The sequence below is a fragment of the Citrus sinensis genome, chromosome 9 (assembly GCF_022201045.2).
Source record: "Citrus sinensis cultivar Valencia sweet orange chromosome 9, DVS_A1.0, whole genome shotgun sequence".
NCBI classification, from domain to species: domain Eukaryota; kingdom Viridiplantae; phylum Streptophyta; class Magnoliopsida; order Sapindales; family Rutaceae; genus Citrus; species Citrus sinensis.
The window spans coordinates 11,540,987-11,560,782 of record NC_068564.1 but is presented as its reverse complement, the minus strand read 5'-3'; the positions used below and the strand labels follow the sequence as shown (position 1 = coordinate 11,560,782).

At 36.6% G+C, this 19,796-nt stretch overlaps 1 non-coding gene across 1 annotated transcript; it reads left to right on the top strand.

The window, feature by feature from the left end:
- Positions 1 to 16,904: 16,904 nt before the first annotated feature.
- On the top strand, positions 16,905 to 17,008 carry LOC127900160 (small nucleolar RNA R71). Its single transcript, XR_008052178.1, has one exon. It is a non-coding gene; the product is annotated as a small nucleolar RNA R71 (small nucleolar RNA).
- Positions 17,009 to 19,796: the final 2,788 nt, after the last annotated feature.

The window sequence follows — 19,796 nt, the reverse complement described above, 5'->3', positions numbered from 1 at the left end:
AACATGGTAAAGTGGTTGCTTATGCTTCACGACAATTTAGACTTATGAACAAAATTATCCAACCCATCTGGAGCTAGCAGTAGTAGCTTTTGGCTTGAAAATATGGAGACACTACCTTTATGCTGAGACTTGTGAGATCTATATGGATCACAAGAGTTTGAAGTATTTGTTCACCCATAAGGATTTGAATTTGAGGCAAAGAAGATGGCTAAAACTGGTGAAGGATTATGATTGTTCGATCAATTACCATCCTGGTAAGGCAAACATAGTGGTCGATGCTCTAAGTAGGAAATCATCTGGTAGGTTGGCACATATGATTACTACTAAAGGCCATACGTTGGAGGACCTCAGAAAGATTGGGATTAAAGTGGTTGCACATAGTGAGATAGATGTTTTATATGACTTGAGTATTCAGCTTACCTTGATAGACAGAATCAAGATAACATAAAAGGAAGATTCTAAACTCAAAAAGATCGTCAAAGAAGTAAAAAGTGATTGGTATGAGTTTAGAATAGCTGATGATGGTGTTTTATGGGTAAGGCAACGACTTAGTGTACCAACTAATGAGAAGTTAAATAATTAGATAATAAGAGAGGCTCATAATACAACTTTTAATGCACATCCAAGTAGAACTAAGATGTATCGAGACTTGAAGCAAAATTTCAGGTGGAGGAATATAAAAAATGATGTTGCTAGATATGTATCAAAATGTTTGGTGTGTTAGTAGATGAAGACTGAGCACCAAAGACTTGCAAGGACTTTTCAATTGCTTTTTATTCTAGAATAGAAGTGGGAGCATATCACAATGGATTTTGTGAGTGGAGCGCCACACTTTAAAGAATGTAGCAACTCTATTTGGGTTATCGTTGATCGATTGACTAAGTCAGCTCACTTCTTACTAATTAAAAGTACTTGCAAACTTTGGCAGTTGCCAGAGCTATTTATTAAAGAAATAGTGAGATTGCATGGAGTGCTAGTGTCTATTATTTCAGATAAAGATCCACGATTTATTGTAATTTTTTTAGCTAACTTGCATAAGAGTTTTGGTATCAAGTTATATTTTAGTACAGCTTTTCATCATCATACGGATGGTAAGTTAGAAAGAATTATCCATTCTATACTCTTGAGCACACTTGAGGACATGTTGCGAGCTTGTGTACTGGATTTGGGAGATAGATGGGGAGATCACTTGCCTTTGGTGGAGTTTGCTTACAATAACAGCTTCCACTCTAGCATTGGCATGGCACCCTTTGAAGCTCTTTATGGGAGGAAGTGTAGATCGCCTATTTGTTGGGACGAAGTTAGCGAGAGGAAGTTATTAGGGCCAGAGTTGGTACAGATTACTGCAGATAAGATTAAGCTTATCAGATAGTGTCTCCGTGCAGCTCAAAGCAAACAGAAAAGTTATGCTAATCGGCGTACACGAGATTTAGAGTTTCAGGTTAGAGACCATGTCTTCCTAAAAGTCTAACTGTGGAAGGATGTTTTTCGATTTGGGAAAAAAACCAAACTCATCCCACCGTTTATTGGGACTTTTGAGATTCTTAAAAGGATTGGTATAGTTGCTTATCGAATAGCCTTATCTCCAAGCCTATCAAGGCTTTATGATGTGTTTCATACGTCAGTGCTAAGGAAATACATTGCTAATCCTTTTTATGCTTTGGATTACCAACCTATCCAAATATCAAATGATATGACTTACGAAGAGCAACGAGTAGAGATTGTTGATAAAAATGAGCAAGTCTTAAGAGCTTGAGTCATTCCACTGGTTAAAGTTTGTTGGATGAATCATACAGTGGAAGAGGTTACTTGGGAGCCAGAGGTTGAGAAAATGGAAAAGTACCCTCAACGTTTCTATGACTGAGGTAACGTACAAAATTTCGAGGTCGAAATTTTTTGAAGGGGGCGAGAAATTGTAACATCAGTTCCTAGTATGTTTAAATTTTATTATTCTTATCCATTCAATTATTTATCTTTCGTTTGAGTGATTTTATTTCAATTAACATTATTTGAGAAAAGGCATAATTTTTTTATTAATCTATTTTATTAATTTATTTTTCTAAAATAAAATATAAAGTATCACCATCTTTATCATATAATGTATTTTTTTTTTAAAAAAGTGTTTTAAGAAAACTTAAACTCTTCCTTTCTCCCTACGATTAAAATCCTTTAACCTAAAAACCGTATCAAAGTAAAGAATTCTAGAGTTTTCTTTTACGCATGTTTGAAACAAGTTTTGAGGTATTTATTCTTCTCTAGTACTTGTTCTCTAATCTTATGTGTTTCATAATGAATGCATGCATTGTTCTCTTTATCATAACTGACTAGCTAGGCATTATGAGACATGAGTGCTATGATTTTATTACTGTTTTTCCTATATTTTTTATTCAGTTCTGCATGAACGTTTTCTAAAAGTTAAACTAGACATCCTTAGGTTTTCAATGATATATTTTTTGTAAAGATATTCCAAGTAATCAATTTGTTGTGAATTTTCGAAGATCAAACAGTGGTGCTGGAAAATTCCAATTTTCAACAGCATGTATGATTTCACAATTTTTCTGACTATCCAATGATCTCTGAAACTTATGTTGATTTTTTTGTTTAATCATCATTATGTCTACTCACTGCATGTTTAATTTCATAATTTTTGGTCAAGTATAAAAAATATTAAAAATCATTATATTACTGGAAACTACTTTCCAAAATTATGATTGCAGATCGTAAAATTAGTTTAGGCTATTAAAAGGCTTTAGAATGGCATATAAAAATTATATCATATAATATCATGAATTCCCTATGATTTAAAGTTTATTTGACCAATTTTCATTGAGTTAGCACTAAGTTATGAATTTTTGAAGTGCAAAACACAAACCTAAAAGTTTATGGACAGGTTTGCTAGTCTCTTAATATAAATTCGTTAAAATAGTTTTACATCTTGAAAAATTCTAGCAATTTGATATATTATTTCTTGATGTTTCTACTACTGTAAAATCAAGTGATCTAATTTTATGAGTTTTATCAAATATTTTACAAATTTTGTAATTCAAGTATCTCTGTTTTTATCACCGCTGGACAGTCTGGACATTTACATGTAAATTTCTATTTGCATTATGTTTCTGACCTTCACTCATTTTTTTTTGAATTTTTACATGAAATGCTACACATGTTTATGGTTTCATTTTATAATTTGTACAATTTTCTGACATATGAGTAGCTTAGTAAAAATCAGCTTGCATAGGATGGTTAGGTTTAGACTAGCTTTGATGGTTTAGTATTTATGACTAGGCTTGATTATGTCGGATTTATATCAATTTCAGAATGAGCAATAATATTAATAAGAATGTGTCTTGATGTTTTAGTATGAGATTGATGTTACCGTTCTTTTTATTACTGAGGATCGAGATAAGTAGATTCATGCATAGTACATGTATTTTACTATTAAATTACTTTTGATTCAAGGCATGTATTTTATTGAAAGAAAAAGATATGAAACTGATTTTTTTAGTCTATTACAATATTTTGTTAAGTAAAAATATTTTTTAAAAATTATATACAACAAAAGCTTGTTTATTAAAAACTTGTTTTATAAATTGTCTTAAAAATGAAATCTTTTATTAAATTTTTTTAAGTCAAATACTTTGAAATAATTATCAATTATTTAAATGTAATTTATAGAAATTTACAAATGATTAAAAGTTTAAAGATGGTGTTTGCGGCTGATTTTGGGTTAACGAATAAAAAACCACAAAACCAAACCAAGAACAATAAATTTATATTTTATTGGGGAGCGGGGTGGCTCGCTTGTTCGGCACGTGTGGGCTGTTTAGGCTTTTTGTGGAGTAAAGGAGGATTGAGATGGCGGTAAATATAGAGGAGGTCTGACTTCAGGTACGGAGGACTGGTGAAACTCGCCTTAAACCTGCAAAAAAAAGAGGTCAGAGGTGGAGCCGGGGGTGGTCGGCGACCACACTCCGATGCTCAAGTCAGAGTTGGGTTATCTCAAGTTAAAGAGCTTGCAAGATCCCGATAATAAAGGTTTTAAGGTTGAAGAAACCCTAGTTTTTCGTGGTGTGTGTGTTCTTAATTAATAAAAATTAAACTTGAGTATTTATATGGTGTACCTCGGTCGCCGTGCCACCTGGCGCTATTTTAGTGGTGTTCCCTGCTGTCATGTTAGGAATATTCTTATTTTCATGCGTGTGGCGGCTTAGGCGTTTCAAAAATAGACGTGGAGAGCAAGTTTGTGGCGTATTCACATGCTAGGCGTAGTGGAGTGGTCCCGCGTACCTCTACAATTCTGTTGTAATTTTGCAGGCATAGCAAAAAAAGCTGGTGGTTCCAACTGTCATAATATCAAACTTTTGGCGGATTTGCTAGCGTGACAAGTGGCTGTCTCCTTTTTTGTAGCACGAGATTTCCTCACCGATTCCTTATTTTTTGACACGTATTCAACCGATCTTTTTGAGATTTGGGGCCCACCTATCTCTTGACATTTGACGAACATTTTTCCTGACCTTCTTGCCCTTGCTCAGTGTACTCCAGGTACTGAGTTTTGTGGGGTAGGTTGGGTACCCCGGGTACCGAACTAATGGTGTAGGTAGGGTACCTCGGGTACCGAGTTTATTGTGTAGGCTGGGTATCTTGGGTACCGAGCTAATGGTGTCGGTTGAGTACTTCGGGTACCGAGTTTATAACGTAGTGTAGGTCAGGTATCTCAAGTACTGAGTTTATAATGTAGGTCGGGTGTCTCGAGTACCAAGTTTATAGTGTAGGTCGGGTATCTCAAGTATCGCGTTTATAGTGTAGGTCGGGTACCGAGTTTATAATGTAGTGTAGGTCGGGTATCTCAGGTACCGAGTTTATGGGCCAGGTTGGGTACCTCGGAGGATAACTAATAATTATATAACATTTGCATCGACACGTGGCACTTCATTTTCAATACTTTATTTATCCCCAAACAACATCCCCCTAGTTTCTTTATGGTGAATGTAATTGAGGCAAAAGAAACTCATAGAAGAATTGTGAACGACACGTGGTGATGTTCAACCATTCCTCTCACATGATTGGATAAAAAGAGGTACCTCGTCTACCACCCTTTGGTTGACTATGTGAATTCCCAACATCAGAGAATATCTTGACCTTTTTTATCTTCTTTCTTTCTCTTTTATTATTATTTTTTTTTCGTTTTAGCCTAATGAACTGAGGCTCCTTGAATGGCTCGGGTACCACTCCTTCAATGAGGTGTACTCGGCCTCCTCGCTTTTTGGGGTGTGAACTAGTTCACCCAAAAACTCAAATATTACTTTCTCTCTTGCTCAGCAAAAGTGCTTGTGCAGATGGACCAAACTGAAAAATAGCTGCTCCAAAGGTACACTGGAAACCCCAAAAAGAAAGTTGGACTCCTTCTTCTCTATGCCTTATAAATAGCTATCAAATTTGGATAAGTTGGAGAAGCTGGAGCTGATTGATCAAAATTTTTCATCTGTTTATGGGGACGAACCACCAAGTATGTGTAAAGCGTGATGCAGGGGTACCCCACCATCACCCATATTTTATTTTCTGGTAGTTGGCAAGTATAGATCGCTCCGGTGAGTACTTCAATGCCTTTCTTGGCCGTCTGAGAACCAGTTCGTCAGTTACCCCAAGATCCATCTCTTTTAAGGGCGCATTTCCTCTACATGCGCCAAGGACAAAAATAAAATCCCAATGCTCCTTTCCTTGAAGCCCTATGAATGATGGTTATATAGGAGATTAATTTCACCTTTATCCCCACATCTTGAGGGATGAAGGTGAAGATGACCAACGGTATTTTGTTGGGGTACCCGAACTACTTCAATGTTGTACTCACAAACTCCTGGTACTTTTGATGAAGAGTAGGAATCCATATTACATTAGGATTAGTTTCCTTATTAACTAAAGTTTAAGACTTTTAAATTCCTTTCTAATTTAGAATTTTGTTTCCCTTTCAATTTAGGATTTTGTTTTTACTTCATGAATTAGGATAATTACTACTACTATAAATAGCTCCCTCTTGTAGCCATTGAAGATAGAATTTTGAGTTTAATAATATTTTAATTTTCAAATCTCTTTGTGAGTATTTGAACAGTTAATTCTCGGTATTCTACGGAATCAACGAGTCTTAACCCCTAAATTCGTGGTATTCTTTTGAATCAACGTGAATTTAGTTATTTTTTTGTTCCGGTATTCTCTATAATCAACAAAATATTTTAAACTTTAAGCTTCCGCTACATCAACTTTTATTTCACATAGCTTTGGATGCCACTACTTGACTTGGTGGCCTTTTTAGAATCTCTTGTGTATCTTTCATGTGCTCTGGAATCTGATTCTGAGCATGGGGTACCTCAGGTATCCACCAACATAAATATTCATTGAGCTATCTTTTTCTTCATAGCGGAGCAACCCAATTTCATGGAACATATGGCAATTCATCTAGATATGCTTGTTGTTAATCTTTAAGAGATTATGACGATTGTTAACATCTTTCTCGATCTTTTTTTTTTTTTGTTTGCTTGGCGTTAGACATGTATGGACCCTTTTTCTGAATACTTTGACATTTTTTTCAGTCGCATGAGTGGCAGCTCCTCCGGTACACTAAGTACCTCGGCAAAGGGTGATTGACCTCCCATTATTCCAAGCGCCAAGGGCAAATTGCTTGATTCCTCTTTTGGTGGTTCTCGGTGTACCCCGGCTACCCACAAGAGAAAACTTGGCTCTCTCACGGTCTCTAGAGATCTCATGGAGGGCGAGCTTGACCTGGTGGCAAACAAAAGGATATCTCATTGTTGTGCAAATTTTAATGTACTCGCAAGCGCACGAATCTATTGTAGAATAGACTAATGGTGACGAGTGTCGATCCCACGAGGAGGTGGATTTTAATTGTGTGTAGAATTAATTTTGTAAATGGGTGATTGGATTTGTGGTGGAAATGATTTGGAATTTGCTAAAACTTAAATTAAAATGGCGAGAATAAATTGAAGAGAAAATCTATTAAATTGACGTACTTGGGTATCTGGATCCGTATCACTTGCATCATGGGCTAAATAATCCTTATTAATGCTAATTAAATCATGAGGGGGGAATCCACACCTCATGAACCACACTCTAATAATATGGTGCTAAGGGCTTATCGTGTCAAATAATAATAACCTTATACTAGAGAGCCGGTGTAACCAAGGCGGTATCTAGACAAGATTATTATTATTTGTCAACGAGAAGTCAAAACATCCACAAAAACTAGAGGGGAAGAGAAAATAAATTTACCAAATTAAGCCCATGACACATGTTGAGACTTCACCTTCAACCCAAGCTTGAAAGAAAATTAGCTACTCATAATTGAACTAGGGGCAAAATGGGAATTTATTAAAATATGAAGAAAATACAAGATGGAGAGAGAATTACAGAAAATAGAGTCCAAAAATGGATTCAGAGATATCAAATTAGGGGGGGAAGGCCCCCTTTTTATAGATACATGGAGTAAATCATGCCCATCGGATTAAAAACAGTTTGGACGCTCAGGATTGCGCCACGTCATCAGTCAACAGTACGCGGTTTGACCACGCGGATGAACAGTAACACGGTTTGACCTGGATGAACAGTAACGCAGTTTGACTCGGATGAACAGTAACGCGGTTTAGTTGAAAATAATCCTGTGTGATGCATGTACCGTACACGAGATTTTTCGTCCATTGATATGCTGCCACGTCACCATCAACAGTACATAAGAATTTTAGCCCAACAGGATCGTGACACCTCATCAGTCAATGCCACATCATCGGTCAATGCCACGTCATCGATCCGTCTATGTGAACAGTAACGTAGACAGTACCGTACACGTGAATAGTACCGTACATGTGAATAGTGCCATTTTTCCTTTTATGTTCCTCCTAAGGTTTTCGATCGTCCTGAGTTCAAAAGTGGTGTCCGTTTTGCCGTCTGATCTCTCCTTTATTGTGAAATGACTATAATGCCCCTAAAATACATAAAATACTTAATTCAAATAAAACACATGTAATTAAATCACAAGAAGGTTAAATACATAAAAGTAAAGGTTGTTAGTAAGACTTGAAATGTAAAATGACGGTCTTCTCCTTTATAAATATGCATTTTCTAACACTCAACACACCCCCCAACCAACTTATTGCTAGTCCCTAGCAAATAAAGCGAAAACAAAATTTAAATTCAAAATAATTTTTTTTTAATAAAAAAACTCGTATTTATTCCATCAGATTAATGATAGCAATCAAATAAAAGTATAAGTATTATCTCCAGTCTAAAGCAACATCACACCCACATCAACCATCCACATGAATCAGCCCAGTAGACTTTGTTATAGCTACTTTCAAGAATGACATGTCAAACCCCAAAATCTCACTGGAAGTAGTGACACTCTCACAAAGAAATTAAAACCAATAAAAATAGTCACTCCAATGAATGGTAATTGAGAGAGAAAATAATAAAGAAGTGATATCACATGCCCTCACCAAGATGAAATAAATATGCCATCAGCTTAGAAATAATACGATCTCAAGTCAAATAAAAATGCTAGTCAACCCAATTTATTTTTTTTTTTTATTTATTTATTTATTTTTATTATGCACCACTACATCTTTTTAGCCCATATAACTAGCTTCTACTTCAAACTATAGTTTCCTAAAATCAAGAAGGACTTTTATTAGGACGTAACGTAGGCTAGGGATATGGCTAACAAAGAAGGGAAATAAGGAAAACAAAGTGTATGTTTGAGAAAAATGCAGAGATTTTTTTTTTTTTTTGGAAGTTGCAAGGTGGATTTCACCTATTATTTTTATTTTTTTATTTTTTATTTTTCTTTTGAAACAACAATTTTTGTTTTGTTGTTTTTTTTTCTTTTATTTGGCATAACTTCACTGAACAAAAATACTTATTTACATTTTTCTCAAACATAAATAGGTGATGGAACTTATAAGACATTGGGTAATACTCCAAATCGGAGTGGGTCAAGATAAGTTTAACAAATAAAAGTTTTTTTTTTTTTAAAGGCTCAAAATGGTTAACTATGGATATTTCACAAAAGGGATGGCTAGAAAGGCTCAAACGGGACAAAGATGGCCTTTCCATCGTCTTTTAGGGCTCTAAATAATCATCCATATCTACTAGTTAGATGGGCCTCCCAATGTAGCAACACACTTTTTTTTTGTTTTTTTTTTTAATTTTACAATTTTTTTTAAGGGTTAACTCAAAAGAAATCTAGAGATCGTGTATACAATAATAAACTGTTAAGCTGTATAAAGAATGGGCAAAAGGGTTACTCTCCAAGAAAAATGATAGGCTCAAAAACTCACTTGGCACTTATTTATGACATGTTCATTCCTTCAAGCAACTCATATTTGTCTCCGACATCAACATGTAGAGTAGCAAACATAATGTAACATCACTTAAGACCAAAGATAATACAAATACTAAAATTTTAAATTAATCATGTCATCCAATGTTAAAACAAATCACACAATTTTTTTTTTAAACAACATTCTACCCCCCAACCTATTCTAAACATGAAAGGAAAATATGCATGCAGAAATGTGAAAATGATGCATAAAAACTAATTAGAAAAGTTACACGTAAAATGATAGAAAACGAAAATGATTTTTTTTTTTTAAGAATATGCGTTTCTAGAGGCACTACACTCCATATTCAGCCATCTTCGACTCAAAAGTTGGAAAATGGATATTTATAAAGGAGAAATTAAAAAGAAGAAGAAAAATGAACATCAAAACTTAATAAAGAAAAAGAAAATTTTGTTTTTTTTTTATTTTTTTTTAGTTTTTTTTTAAACGATGAAGATGCGTTTCTAGAGTCACTACCCTCCATATTCAGCCATCTTCAACACGAAAAGTTAGCAACAGTTAGTTTTTACAATAAAAAATTAGTAAAAATTTAACCAAAATTCCACAATTGTCGACTATTCCCTCCCCCCAACCAGAACGAAACATTGTCCTCAATGTTTGAAAGGAAAGAAGTAGAGTTTAGAAGACATCACCTCGGTGGTGCAACACAGAAGAAAATATTTACAAGCGGAGAGTTAAATCTAATTTGTACTTCTTACTGGGGCTACTGTTACCATCATTATTTGGGCGCTCCAACACAAAGGTCCAGGGGTCTGGCTCCGGTTTATAAGCTTGTAACATATCAATTAACTCATTAGCAGTGTGAGCACAAATAAAAAGTTTTTTCACATTAGAAGGAATGAAATAGTTTTTTATTGTATGGTTAAGAAATGCGATAAAACCATCATAAAAGTTATTGACATTTAACAAACCGATGGGTTTTTGGTGGATGTGCAGATGGGCCCAAGATGTTAGCGTGATAAGTGCCTCTAGTGTTGCAAGATCTCCTGGAAGGAAAATAAAAGCATCAGCATGATTAAGCATTTCAGTTATTCTTTCTTGCATACCTGAGACGACTAACTCTTCTCCAGTTGATGAGTCAGATGAACTGCCCAATGGTTTTAAGACTCTTGGGATGATGCCTAACACTTGACTTCCTCTGATAAAAGCTGCTTCTGAGACCATTTTTGATAACCCTCGATTACCTCCTCCATACACCAAGTGTAATTTTCTCGCTACTATGCTTCGACCAAGATCTATGGCTGCCTCAACGAACTCTTTATGTTTGCCATATGTAAATCCAGAAAGCACACAAATGTTCTTGAATTGTCTATTGGGAGTAGCTGCCATTGTGATACTTCTCAAAAATAATTTGTGAGTGCTTGTCAAAAAAGAAATCACATTTAAGAATTTTGGTGACAGTGGATCACAGTTGTGTATGAGGTAACATGTCAGTGTCAAATAACGCGTAAAGCACGTAGTTCGCTAGTCAAAAAGGAAACAGTAAAAGGGAAAAAGCAAATAGTAATAAGGAAAAAACAAACAGTAATAAAATTATTAAAGACAATAATGCGCACAATAAAACAATAGTGAAATAAAATAACAGTAAAGTAAAAGGATATTTACAGGTAGTTGCGACTGTGGCTCACATCTTCCTCTGGTTTTACGTCCAGAAACGGCTTGAACGCCCTCTATGGGTCGAGGATAGGCTTCCCATCCAGTTTTCTTATAAACTGGCAAACAGGGTTGTTTATAGTCAGATTCCCGAGACTATATCGTGCATGCTCTTTCTGGAATAATGGCCATAACTGGAGAATCGTTCCTTACACATATCCACTGGGATGCATTTCAAGAGACAAAAGGATATCATCCAATGACTCCTTATTCAAGCCATCCCTAATGAATTGAATCTTATCTTCCCTGTTATCAGACATCATTCCTAAAGAACATGGGTTTTTATTGCAACTCATTATGGCACACTTATGACAAGCAACAGAAATTCTTCGAGCTCGTCGTTTTCTTGCATAATTTCCTTTACCACAACCAGGCATGTATGCAATAAATTTTGGAGGTAACTCACCTGCCGATCGTACTTTAGCCTCGATTAACCAACGAATGTCAGCGGTATGTTATTCCTCATGAGTAATCGCATGCGTTCGGACCGAGCTTTATAGATCGTAAGGAGGGCATTCTGAGGAAGTGAAGGGAATCGCTTGTGAAGTTTCACTAGAATCTCGTTTCTGTCCATACCTTCGCCTCAGAATATCAGTTATTATGGGAAACTGAAGTAACCGACTTGATTGTCACAAAGTACCGTTATCCGCCACTTCACCGGGGTAACAAACTAAAGCACACAAACAGAAAAACAAATTAAAATACACAAAGAAAATTAAAATCGTCCTCTTATTGAATTTACCTCAAGCTCCAATTGGATGTCGTAAACACTTCTCTCAATGTCTCTGAGTTGGCTTTCTAAACCCTCAACATAGGCTACTAACTCTGGTGGTTGTAGAGCCCAAATGTGATGTGTTTTACAAAATTGAATCTGCCTTTTGAGATGAGTTTTGACACGTTGAAGTGGTTTAAGAATGTTCAAGAGGAACGGTCTAAGTAAGGTACTCATGATTAAAAACGATAAAAGAAAACTTAATAGTTAAACAAACACACTTATGCAAAAATAATTTCAATTAGCAGAAGAATAATATAAAGAAAAAAAAATCAAATCAACGAAAAGAAAAAAAAATCAATTCAAATCTGGTGGGTCACTCAAATTTATTTCGGTGTCTTCTCCATGTGGTTGGTATTCTAGATATGGCTTTAATCTTTGACCATTAACTTTAAACGTGACACCGTTCTTTGGGTCCTTAATTTCAATTGCCCCATGTGGAAAAACAGTATGAACAATAAATGGGCCAGACCAACGAGAGCGTAACTTACCTGGGAATAGGTGCAAGCGAGAATTGAATAAAAGCACTTTCTGACCTGGAGTGAATGATTTTCTCATAATTTGCTTATCATGGAAAACTTTCATTCGTTGCTTGTAAATCTCGGCATTTTCGTATGCATCATTGCGAATTTCTTCAAGTTCTGCCAGCTGTAATCTTCTTTCTGAGCTGGCTTGCTGCATGTCAAAATTGAATTTCTTGATGGCCCAATATGCACGATGCTCGAGTTCCACAGGTAGGTGGCAAGCTTTTCCATACACTAGCCTGTAGGGTGACATCCCAATCGGGGTCTTGAAAGCCGTTCTATATGCCCATAAGGCATCATCAAGTCTTAATGACCAATCTTTTCTGTCCGGCCTCACCGTCTTTATTTCTCGATTGGAGATCTCAACTTGGCCACTGGTTTGCGGATGATACGGGGTCGCCACTTTGTGTGTGATTGAATACTTTGTCAAAAGAGCTTTGAATGCGTTGTTACAAAAGTGGGCACCACCATCACTAATTATTGCTCAAGGGAATCCAAAGCGTGAAACAATGTTGCTTTTCAAAAATGCTATCACCACCTTGTGATCATTGGTCCTACATGGAATTGCTTCTACCCATTTTGATACGTAGTCAACAGCAACCAATATGTATTGATGGCCAAAAGATGGGGGAAAGGGTCCCATGAAGTCGATACCCCATACGTCAAAAATTTCAACCACTAAAATTGGATTTAATGGCATCATGTTCCTTCGTGTAATGCTCTCCATTTGTTGACACCTATCACATGAAGAACAGAAAGTGTAAGCATCTCGAAATATAGTTGGCCAATAGAAACCACATTGTAAAACTTTAGTCGTTGTTTTCTTAGCGCTTAAATGGCCTCCACAAGCTTGTTCATGGCAGAATGAAAGGATATTCTGAATTTCACTTTCTGGGACACATCGTCTAACAATTTGGTTTGCACAATACTTGAACAAATACAGGTCATCCCAAAAGAAATTCTTTATCTCTGCAAAGAATTTAGCCTTGTCTTGCTTGGTCCAATGCTCAGGAAGTTTACCTGTAACAAGATAATTAACTATATCAGCATACCAAGGTAATACTTCCACATTCATTAATTGTTCATCTGGAAATGACTCATTCAATATTAATGGCTCTGTAATTATGTCAAAATGGAGACGAGAGAGGTGGTCCGCCACAATATTTTATGTCCCTTTCTTATCTTTGTATTCCAAGTCAAATTCCTGCAAAAGTAACACCCAACGAATTAGTCTAGCTTTTGCATCTTTCTTTGTGAGAAGATATTTAAGAGCAGTATGATCTGTGAATATAATTATTTTACAACCAATGAGATAAGATCGAAATTTTTCCAATGCAAACACTACTGCTAGCATTTCTTTTTCAGTAGTTGAATAGTTCAACTGTGCATCATTTAATGTCATACTAGCATAGTAAATAACATGAGGAATTCGATCAACTCTTTGTCCTAATACTGCTCCTATAGCATAATCAGATGCATCACACATTAGCTCAAATGGTAAGCTCCAGTTTGGGGGCTGAATGATGGGTGATGATGTCAACAACTGTTTTAATTTTTCAAACGCCATAAGACATGAATCATTAAAGATAAAAGGTACATCCTTAGCAAGTAAATTGCATAAGGGTCTAGAAGCTTTACTAAAATCTTTAATGAAACGTCTATAGAAACCAGCATGCCCAAGGAAAGATCTTACTTCTCTGACTGTTTTGGGTGGAGGAAGATTAGAAATGAGATCCACCTTGGCTTTGTCAACCTCAATCCCTTTGCTCGAAATGATGTGACCGAGAACAATACCTTGTTTTACCATGAAATGACATTTCTCCCAATTTAAGACCAAGTTCTTCTCGATACATCTCTGCAGAACTAGTGTTAGATGATGTAAACATTGATCAAACGAGTCACCAAAGACAGAAAAATTATCCATAAAGACTTCAAGGAATCGTTCAACCATATCAGAAAAAATGCTCAACATGCATCGTTGAAATGTAGCAGGTGCATTGCATAATCCAAATGGCATTCTCCTATATGCAAATGTGCCAAAAGGGCAAGTGAAAGTAGTTTTCTCCTGATCTTTTGGTGCTATGGGGATCTGATTGTATCCTGAGTAGCCATCTAGAAAGCAATAAAATTCATGACCTGCTAATCTATCAAGCATTTGATCAATAAATGGTAAAGGAAAATAGTCTTTACGTGTGACAGAATTCAACTTCCTATAATCAATGCATACACGCCATCCTGTAGTCACTCTAGTGGGTATCAATTCATTATCGGCATTGGTAACTACAGTGACTCCTGACTTTTTGGGGACAACTTGTACAGGACTGACCCATGAACTATCAGAAATTGGGTAAATGATACCTGCATCTAATAGCTTAAGGACTTCTGTTCTAACAACTTCTTTCATATTAGGATTTAACCGACGTTGCATTTCCCTAGTAGATTTAGCATTTTCATCGAGGTGAATGTAATGCATGCAGTCTACTGGATTTATACCTTTTATATCTGCTATGGTCCATCCTAATGCTCCTTTGTGCTCTTTTAAAACATCCAACAACTTACCTTTTTGTTCGTCATGCTGAGATGATTACCGGTAGAGTACTTTCTTCTCCCAAAAATGCATATTCCAATGTGTTGGGTAATGGTTTAAGCTCGAGTTTCGGTGGTGATTCTGATGATGGGATGAGTTTCTTTTCTGATGGTGCTAGTTGTTCAACTCTTGACTTCCATTTATTAGTGTCCATGGATGGTTCTGAGTCAAGTAGGGCATTGACCTCATCGACCGATCTGTCAATATCAAAATCCAAACCAAAGTGAGTTAAACATGTTTGTAAAGGATCATCACTAAGGTTTGAAACAAAAGTATTATCAACTAATGCTTCTATTAAATCCACATCAACAATTCCATCATCTGCATTGTGAGGTTGTTTGGCAATGTTGAAGATGTTCAGCTCCATAGTCATGTTGCCGAAGGACAACTGCATATTTCCAGTCCTGCATTGAATGTGAGCATCCGCAGTTGCCAAGAAAGGTTGGCCTAGAATAATGGGGATGTGCTTCCTTGAATCCTGTATTGGTTGAGTGTCAATTACAATGAAATCAACAGGAAAATAAAACTTGTCTACCTGGATAAGCACGTCCTCCACAATGCCACAAGGTATTTTCATGGACCGATCTGCAAGCTGTAACACCATTGGAGTTGGGTGTAATTCTCCAAGTCCAAGTTTCACAAATACTGAATAAGGCAACAAATTTACACTAGCTCCTAAATCCAACAAAGCATTCTCAATTGTGTGGTTCCCTATGCTACATGAGATAGTGGGGGAACCTGGGTCTTTGCATTTTAAAGGAATTTTATGTTGGAGTATAGAACTAACGTTTTCTGTTAAAAATGCCTTCTTTTGAACATGCATATTTCTCTTTTTAGTACAAAGGTCTTTAAGAAACTTGGCATAAGATGGAACTTGCTTTATAGCATCAAGTAAAGGGATGTTAACACTTACCTGTTTGAAGATTTCAAGAATCTCACCTGTGGATTTTCCCTTTTTTCCTTTAGCTAACCTCTGAGGAAATGGAGCTTTCGGAACATATTCTCGTGGGTTGGTTTCTTCTTTCTCCTCCGGTGATGATTCCTCAACATTCACAGGTACAATTTGATTTTCTTTTATCACCGGCATCTCCACTTTGTTGTCGACTTCTTTTCCTTTTCGCAAGGTCATGACTGCTTTGACCTCTTCATGCTACTGTGGTGAACTAGTACTTGCTTCATGTACTCCTTTAGGATTAGGCACTGGTTGACTTGGAAATTTACCTTTCTCAACAGTCATTGCCAAGGTTTGGACTAAAGAAGCAAGTTGTCCCACCATCTTCTCGAGGCTTGAAACTGATTGGGCTTGTGAGTTGAAGCCTGGTCTCAACTCATTTCGTAGTCCATCAATGGTGCGGTTCTGTTGCTCAATCGTGGAGTGAGTAACATTCTTGAAATTCTGGAATGCATCCTCCCATGGTCTGGGTTGAGAGTAGTTCTGGTTCTGATTGTATGATCTAAATGGGGGCTGAGAGGCTTGAGGATTTTGAGGAATTGGTGGAGCTGGAGCTGCTGGTCCATTCTGTTGGAATCCTTGAGACCATGAAAAATTGGGGTGGTCTCTCCATCCAGGGTTATATGTGTTGGAGTATGAGTTGTAATTCGATGGCTTTCTCATTACACTTATGGTATTGGCTTAATCTGAGTATGAGTCATGGTCATGTGCCTCTGTTGATTTAGCAGTCGATAACGATGCTATTTGTCGAGCAAGACCTTCAACCATCTCCTTGACTTCTTTGATTCCCGAAGTTGACTCGCCAATTTGAACCTCATTTACTCCCTTAATTCTTCTAGTATTCCTGAGTGATCGACTCCGTTGTTGGGAATTATCCGCTTGTCGCTGGAAGAATTCCCAAATCTCTAATGCACTTTTTGACATTAGCTCTCCTCCACTTGTTGCCATTAGCCATTCTTGCACATTCGGCAATAATCCCTCCAAAAAGTATTGGCATTGGTGCCATTTCTCGTACCCATGATGTGGACACTTCAAGAGGAGCCCATTGAATCACTCCCATGTTTCGAAAAACTGCTCGTCTTCTCTCTGGGTAAACTCTGAGATTTCCCTGCGAATAGCATTGGTTTTATGCACTGGGAAATATTTATTCAAAAATTTTGTTACCATTTGTTCCCATGATGAAATGCTATTAGCAGGTAATGTATTAAGCCATGAGCGAGCTCTATCCTTTAAAGAAAATGGGAATAGTCTAAGTTTAACATCATCGTCTGAAAAATTCTCGTATTTAAAAGTTTGACAAATAGCATGAAAATCATTCAGATGATTATATGGGTCCTCATTTTCTAAGCCATAGAATGTAGGGAGACAATTTAGCACACTAGGTTTTAGTTCAAAGCTCCTAGCAGCTACATTTGGGTATCTTATACATGATGTGCTCAAATTTACTAAAGGACTGAAATAATCTTTAAATGGCCTCTCCTATGGTTGCAAATCCATTTTATTTTTTACTTGTTTGTGTGTGCGAAGTGTTTTTTCAAGTTCAAGGTCTATAGGTTCAAGATTGGGTAATAATGACCTTCGACCATGCATGCAAAACAAATAAAATAAAAAATAAAGATGGGAACAAAATAAATAAAAATAAAGAAGAGGGAGAAATTACGATACTAACCTTATTGCGCTATTACAAACTTTCTATAAAAATACACAAAAACAAATACGTGAAATAAATTAACTAAAAAGAATTAGTAAAATAAACAAAAATTACAAAGAAAGAAAAATAACTTGACAATTAAATTACAGAAATTTAAAGAAGAGAAAAAGAAAAGAAATTACTAACCTCTAAATGCGGATTCACTTTTTTTTTTAATAAAAAATACAATAAAACAAATAAAAGAAATTATTCACAAAAATTAATTCTATGAATTAAAATTACTTACCTCCCCGGCAACGGCGCCAAAAACTTGTTGTGCAAATTTTAATGTACTCGCAAGCGCGCGAATCTATTATAGAATAGACTAATGGTGACGAGTGTCGATCCCACAAGAAGGTGGATTTTAATTGTGTGTAGAATTAATTTTGTAAATGGGTGATTGGATTTATGGTGGAAATGATTTGGAATATGCTAAAACTTAAATTAAAATGGCGAGAATAAATTGAAGAGAAAATCTATTAAATTGACATACTTGGGTATATGGATCCGTATCAACATGCATCATGGGCTAAATAATCCTTATTAATGCCAATTAAATCATGAGGGGGGAATCCACACCTCATGAACCACGCTCTAATCAATATAGTGCTAAGGGCTTATCGTGTCAAATAATAATAACCTTATACTAGAGAGCCGGTGTAACCAAGGCGGTATCTAGACAAGATTATTATTATTTGTCGACGAGAAGTCAAAACATCCACAAAAACTAGAGGGGAAGAGAAAATAAATTTACCAAATTAAGCCCATGACACATGTTGAGACTTCACCTTCAACCCAAGCTTGAAAGAAAATTAGCTACTCATAATTGAACTAGGGGCAAAATGGAAATTTATTAAAATACGAAGAAAATACAAGATGGAGAGAGAATTACAGAAAATAGAGTCCAAAAATGGATTCAGAGATATCAAATTAGGGGGGGAAGGCCCCCTTTTTATAGATACATGGAGTAAATCATGCCCATCGGATTAAAAACAGTTTAGACGCTCAGGATTGCGCTATGTCATCAGTCAATAGTACGCGGTTTGACCACGCGGATGAACAGTAACACGGTTTGACCTGGATGAACAGTAACGCGATTTAGTTGAAAATAATCCTGTGTGATGCATGTATCGTACGCGAGATTTTTCGTCCACTGATATGCTGCCACGTCACCATTAACAGTACATAAGAATTTTAGCCCAACAGGATCGTGACACCTCATCAGTCAATGCCACATCATCGGTCAATGCCACGTCATCGATCCGTCTATGTGAACAGTGTCGTGAACAGTAACGTAGACAGTACCGTACACGTGAATAGTACCGTACATGTGAATAGTGCCATTTTTCCTTTTATGCTCCTCCTAAGGTTTTCGATCGTCTTGTGTTCAAAAGTGATGTCCGTTTTCCCGTCTGATCTCTCCTTTATTGTGAAATGACTATAATGCCTCTAAAATACATAAAATACTTAATTCAAATAAAACACATGTAATTAAATCACAAGGTTAAATACATAAAAGTAAAGGTTGTTAGTAAGACTTGAAATGTAAAATGACGGTCTTCTCCTTTATAAATATGCATTTTCTAACACTCAACACTCATCTGACTGATTGCTTCCTCCACTCCTCCAAGTGTATTTCTACAGACATGGCCATTGAGGCGGATAGATTGGACTTAAATGAGCATATAGCCGAGCGCTCAAGGCTTGTCATGACGTGAGTGCTTTCCTCTCTCTTTTTTTTTTATAGATGACCTTCTGCTTTACCAACAGTCTCCAAGACTTTAATGGTACCTCGGCTGCACAAGCGGAAGTGGAGGGATTGCAAGGGGAGGTCAAACTTGGTAGGTCTCGGGAGGAGAAGCTTGGAGAGGAGGTCAGGGCTTTGCAGAGGCGTTTGGACGACCCGGCCTAGGAGAACAGCTGAATGTCTAAGAAGTTAGAAGAGGTGGTGTCTAAGCATATCGAGCTACTATCTCACCAACAGGAGATGACATATACCACTTTTACTCTTATCATGACTGAGGTCTGAAGCGTCGACCCATAGCTGGTGGTACCCCAGGTAGAGAAATGTGTGGACAAGTCAACCATCCTGAAAGCGATCAAGGACAAGAGGGTAATTTAGGATCCACCATCTGTCAGCCCACAGCGGTCTTCTGGGGTACCCCAGGTACCTCATGTAGATCTCCCCTCTGTTAGCATTGTTCATGAGGGTAG